Source organism: Urocitellus parryii (assembly GCF_045843805.1).
Source record: "Urocitellus parryii isolate mUroPar1 chromosome 13 unlocalized genomic scaffold, mUroPar1.hap1 SUPER_13_unloc_2, whole genome shotgun sequence".
Taxonomy (NCBI): domain Eukaryota; kingdom Metazoa; phylum Chordata; class Mammalia; order Rodentia; family Sciuridae; genus Urocitellus; species Urocitellus parryii.
In genome coordinates this window covers 805,748-830,951 of record NW_027551770.1, presented here as the reverse complement: position 1 = coordinate 830,951, position 25,204 = coordinate 805,748, and the positions used below count along the sequence as shown (strand labels likewise).

The following is a 25,204-nucleotide window of genomic DNA, read 5'->3' as shown; positions in this document are numbered from 1 at the left end:
AAATAATATTAGTGCTCCTCAAATTATTCCATGAAACAGAAAGGGAGGAAACCCTTCCAAACTCATTCTATGAGGCTAACATCACCCTAATACCAAAACCAGACAAAGACACATCAAGGAAAGAAAACTTCAGACCGATATCCCTGATGAACAGATACAAAAATTCTCAATAAAATCCTGCCCAATCTCATACAAAAACATATTAAAAATATAGTGCACCACGATCAAATGGGGTTCACCCCAGGGACGCAAGGTTGGTTCAACATATGGAATCAGTAAATGTAATACATTACATAAATAAACTTAAAGACAAGAATCATATGATCATCTCGATAGATGCAGAAAAAGCATTTGACAAAATACAGCACACTTTCATGTTCAAAACACTAGAAAAACTGGGAATATTAGGATCATACCTCAACATTGTAAAAGCTATCTATGTTTAGCCCAAGGCCAGCATCATTCTAAATGAAAATAAATAAATAAATAAAAGCATTCCCTCTAAAAACTGGAACAGGACAGGGATGCCCTCTTTTACCACTTCTATTTAACATAGTCCTTGAAATTCTAGGCAGAACAATCAGAAAAAACAGAAGTAATTAAAGGGATATGCATAAGAAAAGAAAAACGCAAACTATTTCCCCAACAACATGATTCTATATATAGAAGATCCAAAAAATTCCACCAGAAAACTCCGAGAACTAATAAATTAATTCAGCAAAGTAGCAGAATATAAAATCAATACCCATAAATCAAATGCATTTCTATACATAAGTGATTAACCCACTTAAAGAGAAATTAGAAAAACTACCCCATTCAAAATAGCCTCAAAAAATACAAAATACTTGTGAATCAACCTAACAAAAGAGGTGAAAGACCTGAAAACTACAGAACACTAAAGAAGGAAATTGGAGAAGACCTTAGAAGATGGATAGATCTCCCATGCTCTTGGATAGGCAGAGTTAATATTGTCAAAAGGGCATACTACTCAAACTGTTACATAGTTTTAATGCAATTCCTATTAAAATCCCAATGACATTCTTCATAGAAGTAGAAAAAGCAATCATGAAATTCACTTGAAAAAATAAGAGACCCAGAATAGCCAAAGCAATCCTTAGCAAGAAAAGTGAAGCAGGGGGCATCACAATACCAGACCTTAAACCATACTGCAGAAAAATAATAACAAAAACAGGTTAGTATTGGCACCAAAATAGACATGTAGACCAATGGTACAGAATAGAAGATACATAGACCAACCCATATAAATACAGGTTTCTCATGCTAGACAAAGGTACCAAAGACATACACTGCAGAAAGGATAGCCTCTTCAACAAATGGTGCTGGGAAAGCTGGAAATCCTCTGTAGCAAAATGAAATTAAACTTCTATTTCTTACCATGCATAAAACTCAACTCAAAGTGTATCAAGGACCTAGGAATTATACCAGAGACACTGTACCTAACAGACAAAAAAGTAGGCCCAAATCATCATGTCAGATTAGGCCCCGACTTCCTTAACAAGACTCTTAAGGCATGAGAAATAAAATCAAGAATCAATAAATGGAATGGATTCAAACTCAAAAACTTGTTCTCAGCAAAAGAAACAATCAGTGAGGTATGGGAGCAGAATTTTACCACACACACGCCAGATAGAACACTAATTTCCAAGATATAGAAATAATTCAAAAACCTCAATACCAAAAAAAAAAGAAAGAAAGAAAAGAAAAAAAGAAAGAAAGAAAACCTAAACAACCCAGTCAATTAATGGGATAAGGAACTGAACAGACACTTCTCAGAAGAAGATATACAATCGATCAACAAATATATAAAAAAAAACTGTTCAACATCTTTAGTAATTAGAAAAATGCAAATCAAAACTACTCTAAGATTTCATCTTACCCCAATCAAAATGACAGTTATCAAGAATATAAGCAATAATGAGTGTTGGCAAGGATGTGGGGAAAAAGGTACACTCATACATTGCTGGTGGGACTGCAAATTGGTGTATCCACTTTGGAAAGCAGTAAGGAGATTCCTCTGAAAATTTGGAATGGAATCACCATTTGATCCAGCTATTCTATTCCTCAGTCTACACCCAAAGGACTTAGAATCAGCATAGTATAGTGACATAGCCACAAAAATGTTTATAGCAGCTGAATTCCCAATAGCTAAACTGTGGAACCAACCTAGAGGCCCATCAAAAGATGAATGAATAAAGAAACTGTGGTATACACATACACACACACACACACACACACACACACACACACAATGGAATATTACTCAGCATCAAAAGAGAATAAAATTGTAGCATTTGTAGGTAAATGGATGGAGTTGGAGAATATAATGCTAAGCAAAGTAAGCCAATCCCAAAAAACTAAAGGTGGAATGTTTTCTCCCTTTAGAGGATGCTGATCTATGATGGGGGGGGGGCGTGGGAAGAATGAAGGATCTTTGGATTGGGCAAAGGGGAGGCTGGGGAGAGGTTATGAGGGTAGAAAAGACGGTAGAATGAGATGGGCATCATTACCCTATGTACATGTATGATTGCACAAATGATGCATCTCTACAAAATATACAACCAGAGAATTGAAATGTTGTACTCCAGTTGTGTATGATAAATTGAAATGCATTCTGCTACCATATATAACTAAGTAGAATAAAAAAATGAATATAATAATAAAAAAGAAATTACTCAGCCCACCAATAAAAGATATAATCCATGCTTATACAATTACATCAAAGTGAATTCTACTCTCATGTGTAACTAAAAAGAACCAACAAAATGCAATCTCAAAAAAAAAATCAGCATACTACAGTGATTCAACCACATCTATGTTTATAGTAGCTCAATTCACAATAGATAAGCAATGGAGCCAACCTCAGTGCCCTTGGACAAATGAATAAAGAAAATGTGGGGGGCTGGGATTGTAGCTCAGCGGTAGAGCACTCCCCTAGCACCGGTGGGACCAGGTTCGATTCTCAGCACCATATAAAAAAATAAAATAAAGGCATTGTGTTGTGTCCATCTACAAAAAAAAATCTCTCTCTCTCTCTCTCTCTCTCTCAAAAATGTGGTAAATGTACACAATGGAGTGTTACAATTACTCAGTTATAAAGAAAAATGGTTTTATGGTATTTTTTTGGTTAATGAGTGAAAATGGAGACTATCATAAGTTAAATAAGCCACAGTCCAAAAGTTAAAGGTTGAATATTATGTCTGATATGTGGAAAGTAATCCAAAATCAGGGGGGGGGGTCATTAAAAATAATAAAAGTAAGATCAGAAGAGTAGACAAAGATGAAAGAATATAAGGGAGGAGAGAAGGGATAGGAAAAGTCAGTGGAATGAATGCAACCTAAATTTCCTATATACCTGTGTGTATATACCATGAATATACCACAGTGAATCTCACCATCATGTATATCCACAAGAAACTAATTTTAAAAAACTCTTAAGTAAATAGCAAAATGATCAGTAGAGTAGAGGGAAGGGAACAGGGAATGGGAGGAAATTAAGGTAAAGAAAAATACTGGGGATGAATTAGAACAAATTATATTCCATGCTTTTAAAATTATGCCAGTATATTCTATTTCTATGTATAACTAAAAAGAACCAATAAAAAGAATTTTTTTCTTTTATTTTTTTATTTCTTTATTTCTAAATAAATAAAATACAAAATAGGGCTGGGGATGTGGCTCAGTGTTTAAGTGCACTTGAATTCAGAGTTCAGAGGGTTTTTGGTACCAATACCTGGTACCAAAAAAAAAAAAAAAAAGAAAGAAAGAAAAATAAAAATAAAAAAGGGAGTGTCTTCAAATTAAATATATGTGAGAGCTGAAATGAAGAGTTCAATGCCAAGGCTGCACAAGAAGGTTGAGGAGAAGGCTCAGGAAGCAAAGCCCAAACAGGAGAGTTGTTATGAGAATCAGGCAACTGTTCCAGGAGGCCCAGCAGCTGATGATGTGAACCCAGCAAGAAGGAAACCACAATAAACCAATTCATGAGAACTCCCTAGAGTTCTAAGACTAGATCTCCAGCTGACAAAGATCTGCCAGTGCCCAGTCCTGGAGATGGAAAAGGGATCAACAGTCAAGCACAGTTTTATGACATTTTCAGGACACCAGGGCCAGAGAGCTCTCCAGAGCATCCCGGGAAGGACAGTAAACCTCACACAGAGGATCAGTAGTGAGGCTGCATCTGATGGCCCAATGCAGCACTCAAGCAGCACTCTGAAGGAAACTCTGTCCCCAGCCAAATGATCAACCTACAGCAGGGGCACAGTTCTATATCTGGCCTCCTGTGCCCCCATCCCAGCAAGCAGCAGATGCCACCCTCTGTCAAACAGGATTCAAGTGCAGGCCATGGATGCAGGACTTGTCCTACCAGCCCGGAGGCACAAGGCAACCCTGCGAGGCAAGGGGAGATTGAGGGCCACCTCCCCACCAGGGAAAATAAGCCCTTAGTCTGGGAGACTTTTCAGAGACATCCACTCATATAGCTGATATAGTTCGGGGTTGAATTCAAACTAAACACAATGAAAAAGGGGGAAAAGTTAATGACAAGACAAGAAATGCAATTCCACCAGCTACAGAAATCTTGTGCCAAAACCGTGGATTAGTCATGGTCCATGGCACGGTCCGCTTGTGAATCCTGTGTTCACACCATGGCGAAGGCCTAACACTAAAGAATGAGCCAGTAACTCAGGACACCACTGGGAGTGACAGAGCAGCAAGAAGCCTCATGTGCAGGGTACAGACTGGAGAAAGATCTACGCCTCTCCTCCATGGGTAGCCAGAACAGGACAGTGACACTAGGAAATTGCAGATGTCTATGGGCGTGGAGGTACACAACAAGAATGTACAAGCTGAAGCTGCTTCCCTGGGCAAATGCATTGAAAACTGGGCTAAGAACATGTTTTAAAAGCTTCTCCCTGCCAAATAAGGCCGCACTATTTGTGGCCTGCTTCTGTCCCCATCATAGCTCTCGAGGGTGGCCCAGCGTGACTGCGGGAGCAGTACCTTGGACGAGGTGCTTCACCTTCCCACACAGCCTCAGGAGGCTGTCCACCTGTCTCTTCTCTCTCTTCAGAAACATGACTTCATCCATCCTCCAGTCCAGTGTCTCTTCCATGTCACATTTTTTCTCTTGCAATGAAAAATTTTTTCTCTCTGGAAAATAATGACAAAATCAGCCAAAGGAAACAAACTTCATGGCACCCCTTTCTCTTCCTAGGAGTGCCCCCACAGTCACCACCAGAAGGACAGAGAGGCCTCCACTCAGTGGCATGGATAAGGACAACCAGCACACATGTGAACATGGGCTTCTTACCAGCCTGGCCTCAGCTCACCTAACTGCCACAGGTCCAGAAACTGACTTTTGTGCTTCAGGATCAGCTCCAACCGTCCAACCAATATGGACCCATCCAGGACATCACCAGCAACCTCTGCGAAGACAGAGCTGGCAGCAGCCATCAACCTCTTGGCGTCCTCTGTGATGTTGGCTAAGAGCATCTCATCTGTCCCTGAGAAGATAAGGAGTACAGTGAGCTGGTTGAATTCAAACTAAACACAATGGAAAAGGGGGAAAAGTTAATGACAAGACAAGAAATGCAATTCCACCAGCTACAGAAACCTTGTACCAAAACCGTGGAATAGTCATGGTCCACGGCTGGTGTGAGGTTCTAAAAACAAGGAGAGGGGGCAGCCCCCTCTCCTTGTTTTTAGAACCTCACACCAGCCCCATGCCCACGTGGCTCCGGCAGCAGTGAGTTTTGTTTCCAGATGTGCTGATGCCTCATTCATCTGTGCATGTACCTGTGAGGTTCAGGTCTTACCCTAGTGCATCTCCTGACTGGGAGGACAAGACCCTCCCAATGGCCAAAGTCAGCCAGGAGAACCACAGTGCTCAAGGTTGAAGGCCTGAGTCCATGCTACAGTGAACATATTTCTTGGACTGCACATGATGTCCTTTGAAATTCACCTGTCTTGGGAATCCCTGCAGTAGTACAAAAATAAACTGCAACAGGACAAGCTCATACATAAGAGGCCACTCCATGGGTGCAGTGAAGCATCTGCATAACACCAAGGAAGGAGACAGATCCTCGCTGAAGCTTCATGCTCTGCCTATGCCTGTCTGAGGATCAAAACCTGGAACATGAGCTTTTGGAACAACTTAGAGGGCAACAATTTAAAATGTGCTTAGTTTAACTGCCAGACTATTTATCTCACAGTAATATGAGGCCCATAGAGTAGTATGAGAAGAGCAAGTTTATCTTTACCATTAAAAACAAAGACAGCAGAGAGCTGGGATGCAGCTTGATGGTGGGGTGCTAGGCTCGTAGGCATGAGGCCCTGGTTCAGTCCCCAGCTTCACACATACAGACTTTCATTCATAATTACAAAAACATGGACACAGCTGAGATGAACTTCAGGGGAGAATGGACCAACCCAGGCACATCCAGACAAGGGAGCTTTGCTCAGTTATAAAAGTAACAGAACAATGAAGCCAGGAAAAGACAAGGAGGAGCCTTAGATGCATACTGCTGAGTATGTGGAGTGTAACACGATATAGTCTTCCCCAGCAGACTGCTATGGCCCGTGCACACAGCAGCCACCTTCAGGACCACATGCTACTCCTATTTGTCTCCTGGCATGGAAGGACACAACTGGTTTGGCTCAAACAATCATCTGCCCTGGGTTTTTATTGCCACACCCAGAGTTTTTCCACTACAAGATCTGAATCTAGCAATTTTATGCATAAACCTGCACCATCATTTCCAGGGCAATCAATGCACAACACCTGGGAAGGCAATGGCTGAAGAGTCACTTCATGTTTTGTTAGTTATCAATATTAGTCTCAACCTGTGACAGATGGGCTTCACAGGGAGGCAAGCTGGGCTTGGATTTGAGTTCCAAACACTTGTTATCTTTGAAATAGTAAGTCTCCAACACCCTGGGTAAGCAACCTGCCCTGGGCACTTCCATTCCCTCAACTGGAAATCATGGGCCTTGGGGACTTTCAAGGGGCTGCTTCAAGGACAGTGTGTCCCCCCAGGAGCAGGTATTCAGCAGGCACTCAGCAGAAAATGGCTCTGGTGCTAGATGCTCTTTATGCCTATCACCTGCCTGGGCATCTCTGCCCATCCTGCCTTTACCAAACCTCAGCACATGCAGGCTGAGGATCAGGTCAAGTACCTTGCCCTGTTCTATTGCCCAAGGAAGGACAGCAACTCCAACCAGCCCTGCACGCACCGTACAATTTGAAGAGCTGCTTCACATCTGGCCCCGTAAGCAGGTATTCAAGAATCTCATCCAGGCCTTCTCTGTTGTTGCTGGGCCAGGACTTGGTGATCACAGCAGACACAAGGCTGCCAAATTTCTGCAAATCATGACAAGAGACTCCCTCTAGGACACTGATCCGAGACTAAAAGAAAATGAATTAAAAAGAGAGAATTTAGAAGATTTTACTGATTTATTTTTTAATGACATAAGTTAGCACCCAATAGCATTTCAGAAATCTACTGAAGCTAGCTTTATAGTGCCTCCAAAAAAAAAAAAAAAAAACACACAGAAGAGAGGCTTGGGATATCCCCCTGATAAAGGGGGAGTTTAGCTTATCAGAGGCCCTAGGTTTCATCCTCATACTGCAAAAAGAAAAAGAACAGAAAATGTAAAATACTTAATGTTTCCTAGAGCATATCCATTCCCCTGTGGCCTGGTTCCATATGTGAGGTGCCAGAGATTTGAAGATGCACACATACGAATGAACATACCCCAACAACCCCAAGTCACATGCCCTCCCAGCTCACTGCCAGCTTCTATATTTCTCTTAGACTTGCCTGCAAAGAAAAATACCAAAAGCAAGATGAGGAAAACTTTACTACGTTGTACGTTTTATATCCTGAGCTGCCCTCAAACACCACTGACACTTCAATTCTCCTTCTGATGCTTCACCAAGAAACAAAACACTTTTCTTCTTTGGGTTCACATTTTTACAAAAAAAAAAAAAAAGTTTCAGTAATCAGTACAAAACACTGGGTGAACTAACAACAGATACTTTTTGACATTTAAAAGGATAAAAGAAAACATTAACTAGCAATAAATAAAAAGTTATAGACCATGGGGAAGTGAGATTTATCCCAGGAATAAAACCATGTTTTAGCATCAAAAATCAGTTAATAAGCCTGGTGTGGTGACACATGCCTGTAATCCCAGAAGCTGGCTAGGCTGAGGCAGGAGGATCAAAAGTTGGAGGCTAGATTCAGCAATTTAGTGAGGCTCTGTCTCAAAATGAAAAACAAAAAGTGCTGACAATGTGGCTCAGAGATAAAGCACCCCTGGGTCCAATCTCTAGTGTCACATATACAGACTTAAAAACATGAATACATCACACCAATAGAAAAAAAGTGACACAATCATTTTAATAGATGCAGAACACGTATCAGACAAAATTCCAAGAACAAGACCAGGATGACCAATTTCACTCCTTTGTCAGTCCCAGAGTTGCTATCCGGGGCAATTAGGCATGAAAAAGGAAAAAAAAAATGTATTGGGATTGGAAAGGAAGTACTATCCTCAAAGGCAGATAACATGTTCACCTACATTGAAACCTCAAAGAAACTATTCTCCCATGTATGCTCTGCTAGAGCCAAGAAACAAGCCTGCCAAGCTGCAGGTCACAGAGATGAGGTGTAGCCCTGTTTCCAAGTGCTAGTGATGAACAATCTGAAAACAAAATTGAGAAAATAATTTTAAAAAAAATTTTTTAGTTGTAGATGAACACAATCAACAAATGGGACTTACTCAAACTAAAAAGTTTTTTCTCAGCAAAAGAAACAATAAGAGAGGTAAATAGGGAGCCTACATCATGGGAACAAATCTTTACTCCTCACACTTCAGATAGAGCCCTAATATCTTTACTTTTTTTATTTTTTTATGTGGTGCTGAGGATCAAACCCAGTGTCTCGTATGTGCTAGGCAAGCGCTCTACCACTGCATCACAACCTCAGCCCTGAGAATATAATTGGTCACAATAGCAAAGGAATAAAGAACTTAGGAATAAATTTCACAAAAGAAATGCAGACCTCACTATTTGCAAACCGCAAACCATTGTTGAAAGAAATTAAAGACCAATATAAATGGGGAGACATTCTAGGTTCAGAGACCATGAGATGTGACATTTTTAAGAGGTCAACACTCCCCAAACTGACCTACAGATTCAAAGCCATCCCTGTCAGAATCCCAGCTGCTTTCCTTGCAGAAATTGACAAACTGATTCCAAAATTCATATGGAATCCCAAGGGATCCAGAAGAGCAAACAATGTCAAAGAGGATAATGAATCAGGAAAATACATGCTTCTAAATTTTACGACCTACTTGAACGAAATGGCAGTGGAGACATGGACAGATGTGAGGTGAACCCTCACAGCTGCGGTCAACAGACTTTTTGATAAGAGTGCCAAGATCACTCAAGGGGTGAAGTACAGTGCCTTCCTCAAATGGTCTGAAACACCTGGATCTCCACATGCAAGAGAATGTACCTGGACCCTTACCTCATACCACATAGAAAAAGGAATTAATGTTAAGAACTAACACACTAGAGCTTTCAGAGGGGGTTGCTCCATGACAGAGCACATGCTTAGTATATGGTCCTAGGTTTAACACTGGTGCCAAAAGCAAAACAAAACAAAAACCTTTTAGAGGAAGACACAGGTAAATCTTGATGACCTAGAATTTAGCATTAGATTCTTTGATGTCAAAAGTACTAGCAACAAAAGAAAAAAGAATTTAGATACATTGAATTTCACCAAAAGTTAAAACCTTCCTAGGAGTGGTGGAGCACACCTGTAATCCCAGCTACTCAGGAAGCTGAGGCAGGAAGGTTCCAAGTTTGAGGTCAACCTGGGCAACTTTGTAAGACTGTGTCTCAAAATAAGAAACAAAAAGGGCTAGAGATGTAGCTGAGTGATAGATCACCCCTGGTTTCAATCTCTACTATCACAAAGAGAAAGAGAGAAAAAAAATTTAAAAATCCGTGTGCTTCTAAAAAAACCACCAAGAGTGAAAACAATCCAGAGAATGGGAGAAAATACTGGCAGATCACATATCTGACAGGAGATCTGCACCTGATTATCCAAAGAACTCTTTAAGCCACAATAAAGGAAAGACTACAGCCCAATGAACAAAATGGGCTAAAGATCTGAACAGACATTTTTCCAAAGACATCGCAAAAAGAAATAGCCAATAAACATATGAGAAGGTACCCGAGGTCATAGATATCAGAGTCATTAGAGAAACCACTCCAGACCACCAGACTGTACTTCCCAGGTCTGAGAGCAAAGGCTGTGGGGTGTGGAGAAGTCAGGACCCTCTGAAGCCGGCAACTGACATGGAAATGGTCCTGCCAGTGTGGGAATGGGCCAGACAGTCCTTCAAATCACACAGGTACTAAGTGATCCAGCCACTTCACCATAAGCATAGACAGCATGAATAGCATGTCCACAAGAACCTGTGCATGGTGGTTCACAGCAGCAGATTTATAACAGACATCAGTCAGGGAGAACTTGGGACAAACGGAACATAAAAGCACACTGCGTCCATATGATGAGCAACATGTAGCCATGAAAAAGGACAAAGTACTGACAGGTGCTCCAGCATGGAGGACCTTAAACACACACTCAATGAAGCCATGTGCTTAAGGCCACAGCCTATGTGATTTCATTCCTGAGCAGTCTGTGGAGGACGAAGGGGGATTAGGTGCTGCTGGGGAGGGGTCTGAGTCAGCATGGTGGAGGGTGGACATGGCAGCTGAAGAGCTGTGCTTTCTTTCTGAGCTGATGAGAATGTTGCCAGGTAGACTGTGCTGGTGGTACCCACACCTGCAAACACATCCCACCACCTAAGTGTGGCTTCCAAGGGTGAGCGACAGGACACGTGACTATCATGTTACTAAATCACTGAGCAAAGAGCAAATGAAAGCCTTAGAAAGTATTATTCATGTAAAAAGATGAGAATCTGTTTCCTTGGAAGAAGGGACTTCTAATTCTTGGGAATCCACTGGCCAACAATGAAGGTGAGGCCTGTGCAGGGCATGAGGTGTCCTGTAGGAAACAGAGCAGGGTGCTGGGGCCATCAGGGAGCCACAGTTGTATTGTGTGGGGACTGCTCCTGTCACGAGGTAAGACAGAACCTATACCACTTTGCAGAAAAAAGCTAAGTGAACTGATAGTATCTTTTCACCCTTTTTCTGCAGTTTTGGGAATAAAATCCAGGGCCTTGCACATGCTGGGCAAGCGCTCTACACCAACAAGGATGGAGTCTATTTATCTTCATAAGCTTCCTTCCATAGATGCTTTATCAACCTTTGGGGTCCTTTCCTGTATACCTGTTGGGCAGGAGTTAACAAACCATAATAAACCAGCAGCAACAATCACAATGGGCAGTTGGAGGCATAGCCCACCAGATAACCTGCACCAAGGCATGTGAGCATGGTTGTGGTTTTTTTTATAGCAAGCATGGCTGCCTCTGCAGCAGGAAGCCAAGTTTAATCTCAAGGAGTGGGTAGAGAGCACTGGATCACATGAGGCCCAAGCCAGGGAGGGGACACCTAGGACCCAATCCTGATCAGCACAGGCCTTGGATCTGGCAAGCACTTAGGTCCTGGAGCTGGCCATGTCAACAAGCATCTGTGAACCCAAGCATGTTTCTCAAGAAGAGATTGGTCACCTGGCATGCAGAGCTCACAGCTTCGATGACACACTTCTCAAAGCTCCTGGCCACACTGTCCTTGAGGCCAGCGGCATCCCAGTGAGGGCTGCAGAAGGCAGAGATCTGGGAGAGAGGCCTCTCCTGCAAACACAGAGGTGGGTGGGGTGTGAGTCGTTATTCTGACTCCCCTCCTCCCTGCCCTACACTAAGCATGTCCTCCCTGCCTGTCACCAGAGGAGCAAAGATGAAACCAAGTTAGTCTCTTCCCATGCTACAAAAAAGCATCCAGAACAGCAGCTTGCAAAAACATGCAAATTTTGAAAAATGAGCCATTGTTCCTCGCTTTTGTCTTGCTAAAAAGATCCATTTGATCAGGTCCTTATAAAACAGTCATGTAGAAACCAATTTTCCTGGGTTTCATTCAAAATGAAGGGCATTTTTGATTGTGTGTGTTTTCTCCATGTCATTGTGTTTAATAAGGCTGCTGCCACCTGCAGGTCCCTTGGAGCATCTGCACATGAAGTGCTTTATGACACATGTCTAGGGGCCCAGTGACAGCACAATCCCATTCCCTGGCTCTTCTCAAGAACATCACACTAGAACTCTGAAATGTTTCTGAAGTCAAACTGCAGAGGCCTGATCCGAAAGAAAAATGCAAAGCTGGGGTGGATCCCAGGGCTTGCACACACTGCACTGCTCGTAGCCCAAGGTCCTGCCAATGGTCTGGGCTCATCACCACTCTGAGGGTGTCCCTCATGTCTGTTACCTGCTTGAGCCTCCCTTCCATGTCCCCCAGCAGCGACTCCTTCCAGCCATGCTCTGCAGGAAAGTTTATTCCCACCAGCCGCCGCCAGACCTGCAAAACCCATGTATTAAGTGACAGCCACAGGGACAAGTAAACATCACAGGGATATCTTACAGAAAAGATAGCAATAGCCAGGTGTGGGGGGCACCTGTGGTCCCAGCTGCTCAGGAGGATTTTGAGTTCAAAGCCAGCCTCAGCAACTTAGAGAGGCCCTCAGGACAGGCAGCATTAGGAGGACAGGAGCCTTGGAGCAGCTGCCCTACCCATGTGCCTCTATATGTCTACCTGACATCTGGATCCAGGGTCCACCTTGGGACACATAATGCATTTACTGATCATGTCTCTTTTCTAGAGAAGTTCTCTGGCATTATCTTTTCCTGATGTTGACAATTTTGAAAAGGTCAGGCCATTCTGTAGACTTTTTCTTGACTCAATTGACTAACAGTTTTCCCATGATTACAATAGGCTTGGTTGGAACACTACTAAGTCAAGCCACATAAAAATGCACTTGGTATAGGTCAGATGTGGCCAAATGTCTGCACTTGCCACAGCTGCCCAATCAAACACCTCTAGCCTTAACAAGCAGCCCATGAGACCTGTTGGTGCTATCGGGGCTGACAGAGAGGTTAGCCCTTGATTAAGGTTTGTCTTCCAGAATTCTTCACTGTGAAAGTCGTCTTTCCTCCTCCATAAAGGCATCCGCAGTGGGGCACTGGAAATCCTGTTTCCTCTTGGAGCCCCCACTGATCTCAGGATTCCTAGGTGATACCTGCCTGCATCAGCTACTGTACCTTGGTTACAAAGTGATAGTCTTCTATTGTAATTATTTATTCTACATTTCTTAGTTCTTTTTTTCTGTATGTTTATCAATGAATTTTAATCTGTTCCTATCATTTTGCCTTTTAATAATCAAATTGTACCAGATTAGGCTAACATAAGCATCTTCAACAGTTTTCTTAAAAAGTACAGAGTAACTTCAGACTTCCAAAACACTGCAAAGATAGCCCAGATAATTTCTATGCTTTTTTGGCCCCATTTTTGCAATCATGAACATGACTACCATTCAGGCATCAAAAGTAAAAACCTGGCAACAGCAGACCACCATGGCAACCACAGACTTCACATGGAGTCCTCTTGCTAAACCGAGATGGAGATGTCTGGATCACCACATGTGTTTAACTCTATCCCTGTGATGGGCCTGCAGCCTCAGCACTTCCTGACACTCTAGCACAAGGAGCTCTTGGTCCACCTATGCATCTCCTGCTGACTCATGGAGGTGGCTCTTCTTCCAGGAATAGCATTGTGTGGTGGGAAATGGCAGTTAGAAGATATGACTGGGCCATGTGGGGTGGAACATGCCTGAAATCTCAGCTACTCAGGAAGCTGATGTAGAAGGGTCACAAGTTCCAGGCCATCCTGGGCAACTTAGTGAGACCCTGCCTCAAAATAAAAAATAAAAAGGGCAGGGAATATAGCTCTGTGGTAAAGTTCTTGTGGGTCAGTCCCCAGTACAAATTAAAAAAAAAGAAAACCCATGATGTGATATGTTGTGCTCAGGTCCCAGGGCATCATTATTTCTGTAGGTGCTCATGGTCCCAGGTGCCTTTGCCACAGGACTCTTGATGGACAGAGCTGGCAACTATCTAAATCATGAGTTCCTATTGCTATCTCTAGCTCCTTCCATACCACAGAGCTCTTTTCCCCCTTACTCTGTATTTTCCTTCTCCTGGTGAGAAAGAGCCTTGACTTCCAACAATACCAACAGCATGTTCATCTCCCCAGACCTTGGTAAATTCACTTATAAACAGCAATAACAGCAGCAACCACCTCAGAGTAGATGTTTAATTAATTTCATTTATTTTTATCATTACTACTGTACTTAGAAACATTCTTTCTTGTCAGTGGCTCCATAGCTATCCTTCACTCATGTTTAATGCCTAGGGATTATACCACTTAGAATCCTGGAATAATATTTAATAATCCAATTGTGTTTTCCTGGAATTTCAGTCTGTTGGTATCAAACTTCACAAAGTAGTTGGGGGAGGATTTTTTTTTTTTTTTTTGTCCTTGATTGAAATGAACAACTCTCTGGCCCTGTGCCCATCCTAATCTATACAGTTGGGGTACCCCTGCCTCACATCACAATGAGTCCTGCTTCCAACTCTGTGTGAAGACCATGAGCAGGTTCCACAGTCTCCCTGGAAGACCGTGTCTGAAGGGGAACAACCTTTCACTTCCAGGACAGGGAATAAGGAAGCCAGGCTGAAGAGCAGGCCTGGGGCGGGCAGGACCTCCTGCCTCCACCTCCTTCCACTGCAGCCCTCTAGTCATCCTTACCATCACTGGGGTGCCTATTGTGGAGTCCTTCCCATGTCCCAGGCTTTGGGGATAGAGTTCATCCTGTCAAATGGCTCCACTCAGTTGCCAGCTAAAGGCACTTCCTATCATATTGGCCTTCTTTTTTCCAGTGCCACACTGCTGGCTTGCAGCCTCAGACCTGAAGCAGATGGTCCTCCTGGCAACCCCTGCCTCAGCGTGACTGCACCCCATCCTACCGACTTCCTGCCAGGCAAAGGGCAATGTCCTGTCCTCAGAGTAGGGGCCAGGGCCAGAGGCAAGGTACATGATGAGCCCAAGCCTTCAGGCCTTGGGACCAAATAATTGGTGATGGGCCAGAGCTCTGTGATTCCCCACCCTGGTGCCTGTGGAGACTCTCCAGCCTTAGGCAAAGCTTACCTGGATTTCCTCAGGGTATGTGAACAGGACAGTTGAACCCTTCCAGAACATGTTCTTTGCTAACACTGTGTGCAGCCAGGATCTTGTGATGGCCAGGACACCCTGGAGGACAACTGTCAGCAAGTCTTTCCTGGCTGTGGCTCCCAGGTCCTCTACCATGTCCTGTGGGCACATAAAAGAAGGTTTACCAGCTCTGCTCTGCTCCTCCCCACACCCAAGCCACCTCCTAGCTCTGTCCTTGTTGGAAGCCCAACTGACACAAGCACTGTCATTTCTCCAAAACCCTGGGCTCCCCTAAAAGGGGCCACATGGGAGAGGAGAGGAGAAGGCATGGCTGTTATTGGTCCCTGAACAGACTCCACCTCAACAAGAGCCTCCAGCAGCGGGAGCACACACAAGAGCCCTGTGCTTTCTCCAGATCAGATGAGAAGAATGGACCCATGAGCAGAGAGCTTCCAGAGAACCCAGGGCCAGTGGACCATGCAAACTCCTGGCAACCACTCCTCAGGGATGTGAAGTAGACCCTCTCTGGCCTGAGGCCAGCCAGTCCTTTCCCTTGGCAACTCTGTGGGGACAGCCACTTTCTCTCCTCCTCTCCTCTACCACCACACCAACAGAACCACCCCCTTTGGGGGCTCAAGGCCTCTGGTGACCTATCACTCCCTCAGCCCCTCTTTGCACTCCAGAGGTATCTGCCAGGGAGCACATGCAACTCCAGCATCAGGCCCCTCTTTAGAGAGGCCTCTCCTGAGCCCCTGAGGGCTGCACAGCTTGTGCTCTTACAGAGCCCACAAAACCTGGGTCTGCCACCTCCTGCCCCCTTCGAGGCTCACAGAACTAACCTGGTGCCTCCATCTGGGCAAACTGATGAGGTGACCAAGCAGATACCATTCCTACAGGAAGGAACCAACCAGAGTAGAAGAGATGACCCATTCAGACAGCGGGAAGAGCATGGTCCTCAGCCACAGTAAGCGCCAAGGTGGAGAAACACAAGGAGCTGGGGAGGCATACCAACAACAGGGCTCCAGGCAGGGTAACCAGAGCACAGGGCACAGGTGAGAGCAGGGCAAGGAGAGCACTGAGGGGTCTCAAGGGAAACTGAAACAGGGGCCCTTACACAATGTCCTTGAACAGCACAGCACCTTCCAGGACAATCTGGATGCCTCAGCAGGGCATGCATTTCCCTGGTACTAGGCCTCGAGCATTCCACCAACTCCAAAAGTGGCCCCAGTCCCATACTGACCCATCCTAGTGTCATCTAGGGCTGTACAGAGGTGGTCAATAAATGAACTGCAGGAACAACCCTGAGGCTGAACAAGCAGCAGGGCCCTGAACTGTGCTCTGGTCCTCATGGCAGCCGCCCAGATGACCATCCGACAAGAGGCTCCCACTTGCCCGGGTATGTTTCTGTTTTGGTCAATTTTAATACTGCATTTTTTTTTTTTTTGCAGCACAGGTAGAACATTTGTGACCACAGATCTGGGACCCCAAACAACAAATGAGGACATTTCCTTCTGCAGAAAAGTAAATCCTAAATAACTGACAAACTTCCAAAGCATCATCTATTGGGAACTAGCACTAACCTGGGATGGATAAAATAGTACCACCTGGGAGAAGGCAGACACCTTATCAGTAATCATTCTTAGTGCCTGTAATCCCAGTGGCTCAGAAGGCCAAGGCAGGAGGATCCCAAGTTCAAAGCCAGCCTCAGAAACTTAGTAAGGCTCTAAGCAACTAAGACCTTGTCTCTAAATAAAATACAAAAAAAAAAAAAAAGGCTGGGAATGTGGCCAGTGGTTAAGCACCCCAGGGTTCAACCCTGGCATAAAAAAAAATGGAGTGTGTCTGTGGTATTTTAAAGAATAAAGGCTGAAAGGAATAAAGTGAAAATATAGACTTAACCATCTCCATTCCTGATGTCACAGTTCTGAAGTGGAAAAAGTTTAAAAAGAGAGTCGCCTGAGATGCCACTCTGCATCACCCACAGCAGAAGCTCAGGACCCATAGTGGAGACGCTGCATAGCAACGCAGAGCTCCCAATACAGCAGCAGGAAAGCTGCCCTGAGACACAGGTGAGAGAACTGAGTGTGAAGGCCAAGGGCAGAGCATCTCCAGTGGCAGAAATCAAAGTCAGGTTCCCTCTGGGGCATGAGGGGGAGGGTGACTTCAGGCTGAGGGGCACAGGGGCCTGAGCAGGGCAGCAGGACATGGGCTCTGCTGCCATGTTGTGTTGCAACATGAAGAGAAGGGTTCTGGCAGGGAAGATGAGGCATAGATATATGCTTTTTTAGGGGGAAACAGGCCCTAGTTTTCTGTGAACAATAGAATCAAGGACAAAGAATGGGTCATCTTTTTTGTGAGGCTAAGAGCTAAGTGTGTAGTCTGCACAAAACAGAACCCAGCATCTAGGAGGTGCCAAATAAATACCTGACAGCTGACTTGACCACTCTGTCTCATCCAGGATTCCCAAAATACCCCAAGTTCCCTTCCAAATCAGACTGCATGGAATCTCAGACCTCTCCTGGGCATGCATTTGGTACATAAATCCCACTCACCACTGGAGGTCTAAGTCCAATGATTCTGCAAATGATCTCAGCAGACAAGGCAGGGATCTCGTAAAACCTCAGGCGTTTGGTGATCCTGCAGACAGCTTCATGGAGCTTCAGGCACACAGTCAAGTAGGACTCTAATGAGGTCTTCTCAAGAATCCTGCCCCCACCAGGATCCAGAGAGATCATTGAAGTCATTGGGAAATGAGAAAACAATACCAATTATCAATCAATTACCAGTCCCTTCTCCTTTTTTAGATGTACAAGTATGCCTGTACTCACAGCTCCTCAGGAGGCTGAGGCAGGAGAATGGCCCAATTCAAAGTTAGCCTCAGCAAATTAGCAAGACCTTATCTCAAAATAAGAAACAAAAAGGGCTGGAGTGTGGCTCAGTGGTAAAAAGCCTCTGTGTTCAATCCCCAGTACTGCAAATAAATTAATTACTTAAAATAAAATAAATGACCACAAGTAAGGCATTTACTTGATCTCCTCTAGGCTATCATTACAATAAGCCTTAAAGCTGTGACTGAGATAAGAAAGGAACACAGTCATTTTGACTTAGCTCAGCAGTTGGAACTCTATCAAAACCAAGTTAAAATATTTTTCAAATACCTTCCCTTATTCAAAAAAATAGCAAAGGATGAATCTTTCTAATAATTTAAATATAACTTAAGAAAAAAATCAGAGAGATACAGAAGGGAGAGAGGGAGGGTACTAGAAGAAGAGTGTGCACTGTGTACGAAATTTCTTCCACTTGGTGTGAACAGGTTTCACATTTACTAATTGACAGCCTGGTGATACGAGAAAGAACCCTGCAAAGTCACAGGGACTTGTCGTGCAGGGAGACCCTGTGCTGTGCCCCACATCCAGACATTCCAGGGGCTCAGAGGAGGGAGACCAACAGTGCTGAGAGGCTCCAGGAACACCTGGGCCCCTGGTGCACATTCCTGTTCTGTGTTTCATGTGCTATTCCTCCAGGTGGCAAAGGTCACGCACAGGGGTTGGAGTAAATGATTCTGCAAGGCAACCTTTGATTTTTGTTTTAAACTGGCCCAACTTACAAAAACCATAGAAGCAAATATTTTAAAAATGCAGGACGCATACATTTGCACTATGAAAGTGATCATTTAAAAATAAATGAAAACACAAAGGCCAAAAGATTGGGTGGGAATGAAGCAAAATCTCAGCACCCAAGAGAGTGATTTGCTTTTTTGTTTGTTTGTTTTTAGTTCTGTAGACTGAACCCAGGCCTTGCACATGCTAGGCAAGTGCTCCATCCCTGAGGTACATCCACAGCCCTATTCATTTTCTTTAAGAAAAAGAAAAAAGAAAAACCTGGATGGCTGGATTGGCAACTGCAGAGGACACTGGGGCACTTGCCGGTGTACCACCCTCCCACTTTGACACGAGGCAGCCCACACAACATAGGAGCCCCATAGTAATTGGCTGTTCTACTTACATGTCCTGATAGATGTTCACGAGGTGCATGAGCATTTTGAAAACATTCCCGACATGCTAAGGCAGGGAAGAGAAAAGGAAATATGAAAGTTTCAACCAGAAAACAGCTGTTATGCTGAGAAGAGAGAAGGGCACGGGGACTTGTCTTGTTCTCCCTGCACATGAGACTTCAAGGGCTCAAGGGCCAATCTTCATTTTCCACTGGTAAAATGCAGGCTATAAATTTGTACCATTTTCTTCTTCTTTTTTTTTTTTTTTTTTTTTTTTTTGGTTGGGGTTCTTTTTCTTGTTTTTTCTTTTTTGGAACTGGGGATCAATCCCAGGGCTTTGCCACTGAGCTGCATCCCAGCTCTTATACCATTTTCTTTACCCCAAAAAGCATAAAAGGAAAGACAGCAACTATGACACATGTGATGTTCACAGAGCCTTCTCACAGTCATAATTAACAAACGGCTACTGTTCCCTTGTCCTCTATATACTAAACCAGAATCAACTCTGGGAAGTCAAACTTTAACCCTAAGAAATAATGACTTCTTATTTCAGCAATTCTGAGCACTTCCCCCAACCTGCCCTTTAGGACAGAAGACCCACAAGCATTCAATGTTCAGTGTGTGACCTGCTTTTACTAAGCAAGGACCTGACAATCTACTTCCAACCACAAACCTCCAAGAGATCTTCTGAGATCTTAGAGATCTTCTGAAGCCGTTGCAGCCTGTAGTGAGTCCCTAGAAAACAGTCCAGGACCCTAGCAGGCATGAGACTCAAATATTCAGTGGAGTTTTCCATATAGGAAACCAGGCTTCTCAGAGGCAGCAAACTGAACCAGGATCGAAAGAGATAATCATCCATATACAGCAACTGCTTCCTGCTCTCCATGAAGTCAAGAAACTGGCTCCTGAATGAAGAAACCAGGACAGAGACGAGGGCAGCAGTGAGAGTACTGAACAGACTCAAGACGAGGAAAAGCAAGGCTGGGAAGGCCCAGAATGCTCAGATTTTAAAGTAGATATCAATGCATCTTGGAACCAGACATACAGAGGGAATCAAATGAAAACTGAATAAAATAGCCAAGTGTATGGCACACTTGTGGTCCCAGCAACTTAGGAGGCTGAGACAGGGGGATCAAAAGTTCAAGGCCACCCTCAGCAATTTAGTGAGGTCCTGTCTCAAAAAAAAAAAAAATTTAAAAGGGACTAGAGATATGGCTCCATAGTTGAGTACCCCTGGTTTCAATCCCTGGCACCAAAAAAAATAAATTTTAAAAAATCATTTCCATTTGGCTTTCATTTCCAAAGGTTTCAAAACTAGATAAGAGATGGGAACAATTGAGCTCACTGCCTTTATCCCTAATGATGGCAGCTGGCTCCCAGTGGATGGGGTGGGCAAGGGGATAGGTTATTCCACACATGGCAGTTATCTGTATGTGGAAATGAGTACAGTGATGATTTCATGTTTAATTCAGATTTACTTTAAGTTTTGAACTTAAATTTGATTTCAAAAACTTTTTTTTGTGGTGTTGGGGAGGCAACCCAGGGCCTCGCTCAATGCCAGGCAGTCCTCTTCCACTGAGCACAGCCCAGCCCCCTTTCATTTTTCTTATGTAGTTGTGCTTTCCATGTCTTCTTTGAAGAACCTTTCCTCACTCTAAGACGACCTTATTTAGAAGCATGCTGTTAACAGATCCAGGCATGTAAGGATTTTCCAGAGAGCCATCTGCTCAGCTGTGGTTAGGAACCTGCACCCTTGGACTGCAGCACCTTCAGGGTACTGAGAGTGGTTCAGCTCAGAATGCAGCCGTTTTGTTGCATGTGCCCACGGGCACACCTGCCATGCAGGGCGCTGGAGTCCCTGGGTGCCATCTGGGTCTGCAGCTTTGTCCCCAACATCTGTACCATATTCATTCTCCTGCCATTTGTTTTACCAGTTGCTGGAGAGGAGGCACAGAGCTCTACAGAGCTATGGATCTGGATCTGCTGGCTCCTCCTCTCAAGGCTCTTGGTTTGGGATTGGATTTGATTCTCCACCTACACAGTTCTACTTGGTACCTTTGCTCTCGATTCCTCTGTGACTCCTGCTCTTTTTTTCTTTTTGGTGGTGCTGAGGATGGAACCCATTGCCTTGGCCAAGCTAGATAAGTGCTCTATCACTAAGCCCCAGCCCCAGCCCTGGCCTTATTCTGGCTTTTTAAATTGGTGGAATGCATGTTGCTTAGTATTCCAGTTTATCATTTATTTAGTTTGGAGTTTTGCATCTGTGAGTACCATTTCTCCTGATGAAGCACAGTTCTCAGTGGGGACAGAAGTATTCAAGCCCACCCCCCATCCCACCCAGGGGGGGCCTGGCAAAGCCTGGATACACTTGTGCCTTTAAGACCTGGGATCGGGGCAAGCCATTGTCTGTGTACCCTTGCCCACCCAAGACTTCCACTCCAAGGGACACCACAATGCCCTCACAATCAGACAGCAGAGAATGTGGAAGTACTCTGCTTTTCCTGGCCAGTTCTCTGGCCTGAGCTTTATGGCTAGCAAAAGGAGAAGCTTGCTCCAGCTCTACCAAATGCACTCATCACCCACCACTTCAGGTAAAAGGCAAGGTTAGAAGTCAGAAACTAAGATTTGTGGTACTCAGGGCTAAGTCTTGGGATACACAGAGTTGCTAAGTATCTGTCACACAAATGAGTAAACACATATTAGTACAGTCATAAGAGAAAGACTGCATAGTACACTGGCCACGCCAGTGATCCCAGTTGTTTCAGAGACAGGAAGATCATGAGTTCAGGCCAGACCAGGCAACTTAGCAAGACCCATCTCAAAAATTAAATCTTTTTTTTTTTTTTTTTTTTTTTTGGTCGGGGGTGGTACTGAGGATTGAACTCAGGGGCACTTATCCACTGAGCCACCTCCTCAGCCCTATTTTGTATTTTATTTAGAGACAGGGTCTCACTGAGTTGCTTAGTGCCTTGCTTTTGCTGAGGCTGGCTTTGAACTCACGATCCTCCGGCTTCAACCTCTGAGTTACTGGGATTACAGGCATGTGCCACCATGCCCAACTTCAAAAATTAAAAATTTAAAGAAGAACTGGGGATATAGTTCCATGGCAAAGTGCTGATGAATCATTCCAAGATGTGCTTACATAAATGCAGCTTTACAACTTACTCATTTAGCAATTCTTTCTGAAACTGAGAGAAGGAGATTCCCTTGAGGGCAGCCCAGATGTCCTCAGACTGGTTCACAGAGTCCTTTCTTGGAGGGTCCAGCTGCATACAGTAGTGCAGGACAGGGAGGATGCCCAGCCAGTCGACGACCCTTGCAACCATGCATCTTTGGCACAGGTTGACCAAGTACACTTGCCATCTGGAAGGGAACCAAGACCTACCATGAGCTATGGATGGCTGTGTCCAACCTTCCCTGTGGTCTGATGTCCCAGGAGGGAAGGGACAGCCACTTGCACCCAGCAGAAGGAGCATTACACACATGGACCGAGTCCCAGACCAAGAGTCAAAGGGTGGCAAGGGGGACAAGTTCCTGGCCCCCAACCCAATGCACCAGGATATCACAAATGCCAAAAGACACCCACTAAGGTCACTGCCACCCACACCATACAGCTGAAGTATTGAGGTGCTCGGTTTCAAACCAAAGAATTCACATAGGACCTAGGGTTTGAACCAGGCAGTCTGGCGATGGTGGACCTAAACACAAAGCAAATGTTTTTGTTTTTAAACTGGGATTGAACCCAGAGACATTCTACCACTAAGCTATATCTCCAACATTTTTTATTTTGAGACAGGGCCTCCCTAAGTTGCTGAAGCTCAAACTTGTAATCCTCCTGCCTCAGTCTCATGAGTCACTGGAATTATAGGCACATGCCACCATGCCCAGCTATGTTTTAAAAGGAATGGCACATGATGTGTGTTCCACGGGCACAAAAATTGATGTTTCTTCCTTCTCTCACACCCATGTACAGCTGTTTGTAGATTTCCTTACCACTGTCTCTCTTTCACAGAGGGCACAGAAACTGCCTGGGTCTTTAAAACTTAGGAAACCCACAGGTGCTAAGAGCTCAGGAAAGGCTGCCTGATGTTACCCAAGCTCAAACCAAACAGAAGCAGAAGAGACCCTGATCCTCCAATCACAGCAGCTCAGAAGAGGTCTCCCCTACCACATAAAAGGCCATGGCTGACCCAGCAGGGGCAGTGTCCTTCCACCAGCACAGGTGGGACAGCAGGAACAGCATCCCTGTGGATTCTGCAGCTGAGGTAGGTGATACCTGCAGGCAGGCCTGGGCCCCAGTGCTAAGGAATGCTGAGCGTGAAGAGGAAGGTCCTCCAAGGAGCACTTCTGTCATGTACTTTATATTATTCATTTATTTTTCCAGATGGGGTTCCACTAAGTTACCCAGGCTAGTCTTAAGCTCTTGGGCTCAACCTCCCAAGTAGCTGGGATGACAGTGTTGCCGTGGTACCTGGCCCTGTGAAGCTTTTTGAAGTCAGGGTATTCAGGAGAACACCGAATTTAACAACACTAGCAATGACATACATGCCAGGAAAGTGACAGGAGCAAGTGATAACATGACTGTGGTTTTATTTTTCCCCAGTGTGCGCTCAGCCTTTCTCTGACTAGCACTTATCTCTATAGTCAGATAAAAATCATGATAAATGCCTACGAAACCTCTGACAAAACAAAACAAAACAAAAAAACATGGGATACCTCTCAGATGTGAACAGGATGTGGTGGAGGTCGCTATGCAGGGCATCTGGTGAGCAGGGACTGGGGCAGAGAATGGAGCACAGTGAGGTCAGGTCACGCTCGGATAAGCAGAGTTTGGTATCTTCCACCAGGAAGAGAATGATCAGACCCATCCTCAGTCTGCTCTTCACAGGGCATCCTTCAGGCAGGGCATCCCCACTCTTTCCTTCCAGAAATGGTCTCATCTGCTTTTTCAAATACTTCCACAGGTGTTTCTTCACCTGATGCAGGGAGAAAAGAAGAGGCATGGTTATGGAGTGCATGCCCTGGAGGCTGGAGGGCCCCTTGGGCAGGGTATCAAGGCCCTGAGGACAGAGAGCTCTGGGGAGGGTCCCATCTGCCCCACTTCCCACTTCCCCAGCACTTGGGCTTCTGGAGCAGCAGGAGCACATCGATGCTCAGTCCCAAACAGTGTAGTGAGGGGGTCTGGGAGGCCCCTGGATGCTCATGAGAGCTCAATGTCAAACTGAGAAAGAGTGCCAGCTCTGTCTCCAAGCCACAGTGTGGCTGAAGGGCAAAGGATGGGCTCCACCTTTTCTTTCAACTCTGCCTAAGCCCGGAAAGAATGCAAGATTGGTGCTGGGAATGAGGCTCATGGATACAATCAGGAGGAGAGATAAGGAGAGAATTCCCAAGAGGTGGTGCAGAAACAAAGGGATGGAAAGGTCCTCCTGACCCCTCTACACCTGCCCTACTTAGTCACAGGGTCTCTATATGCCTCCAGTAGGTCAGGGGACCCTGACCACCCACACCAGAGCTACTGGTGATTGGGGGAAGACTGATACCTCTTCCTCTCTGAGGCCCAGGCTATGCCAGGGCTGTGCTTTCCCTTCATAAATCATAGGCACTCGGACAACAGAGTAAAACTGCCGGAACTGGGTAAAGAAGTTCCTCAGGTTGATGGGGTTCCAGGTCTGGAGGATGCTGAAGATGCGGCCCAGCATGATCTCGGCTGCCATCTTCTTCCCTTTCAACAGCTCCTTCTTTATCTTATTAGTGAAGAGGTTCTGGAATATCTCCAGTGTCCCAGGAGGCCTCATGCAAATTATGTCATCATATTGATGCCAGTCTATGGGTGATAGCAAGACAAATGTCACACTTAAGATCTCAAAACCCACCAACCCAAGGCACCACCCCAGAAGACAGAAACACAGGGGAGCAGCCAGGCACAGTGGCACATGTCTATAATGCCAGTGAGGCTGAGG

The 25,204-nt window shown here is 44.8% G+C and overlaps 1 pseudogene; it reads right to left on the bottom strand.

The window, feature by feature from the left end:
* The window catches only part of LOC144251405 (E3 ubiquitin-protein ligase RNF213-like), a 105,875-nt pseudogene that overhangs the window by 61,842 nt on the left and 18,829 nt on the right, over positions 1–25,204 (bottom strand).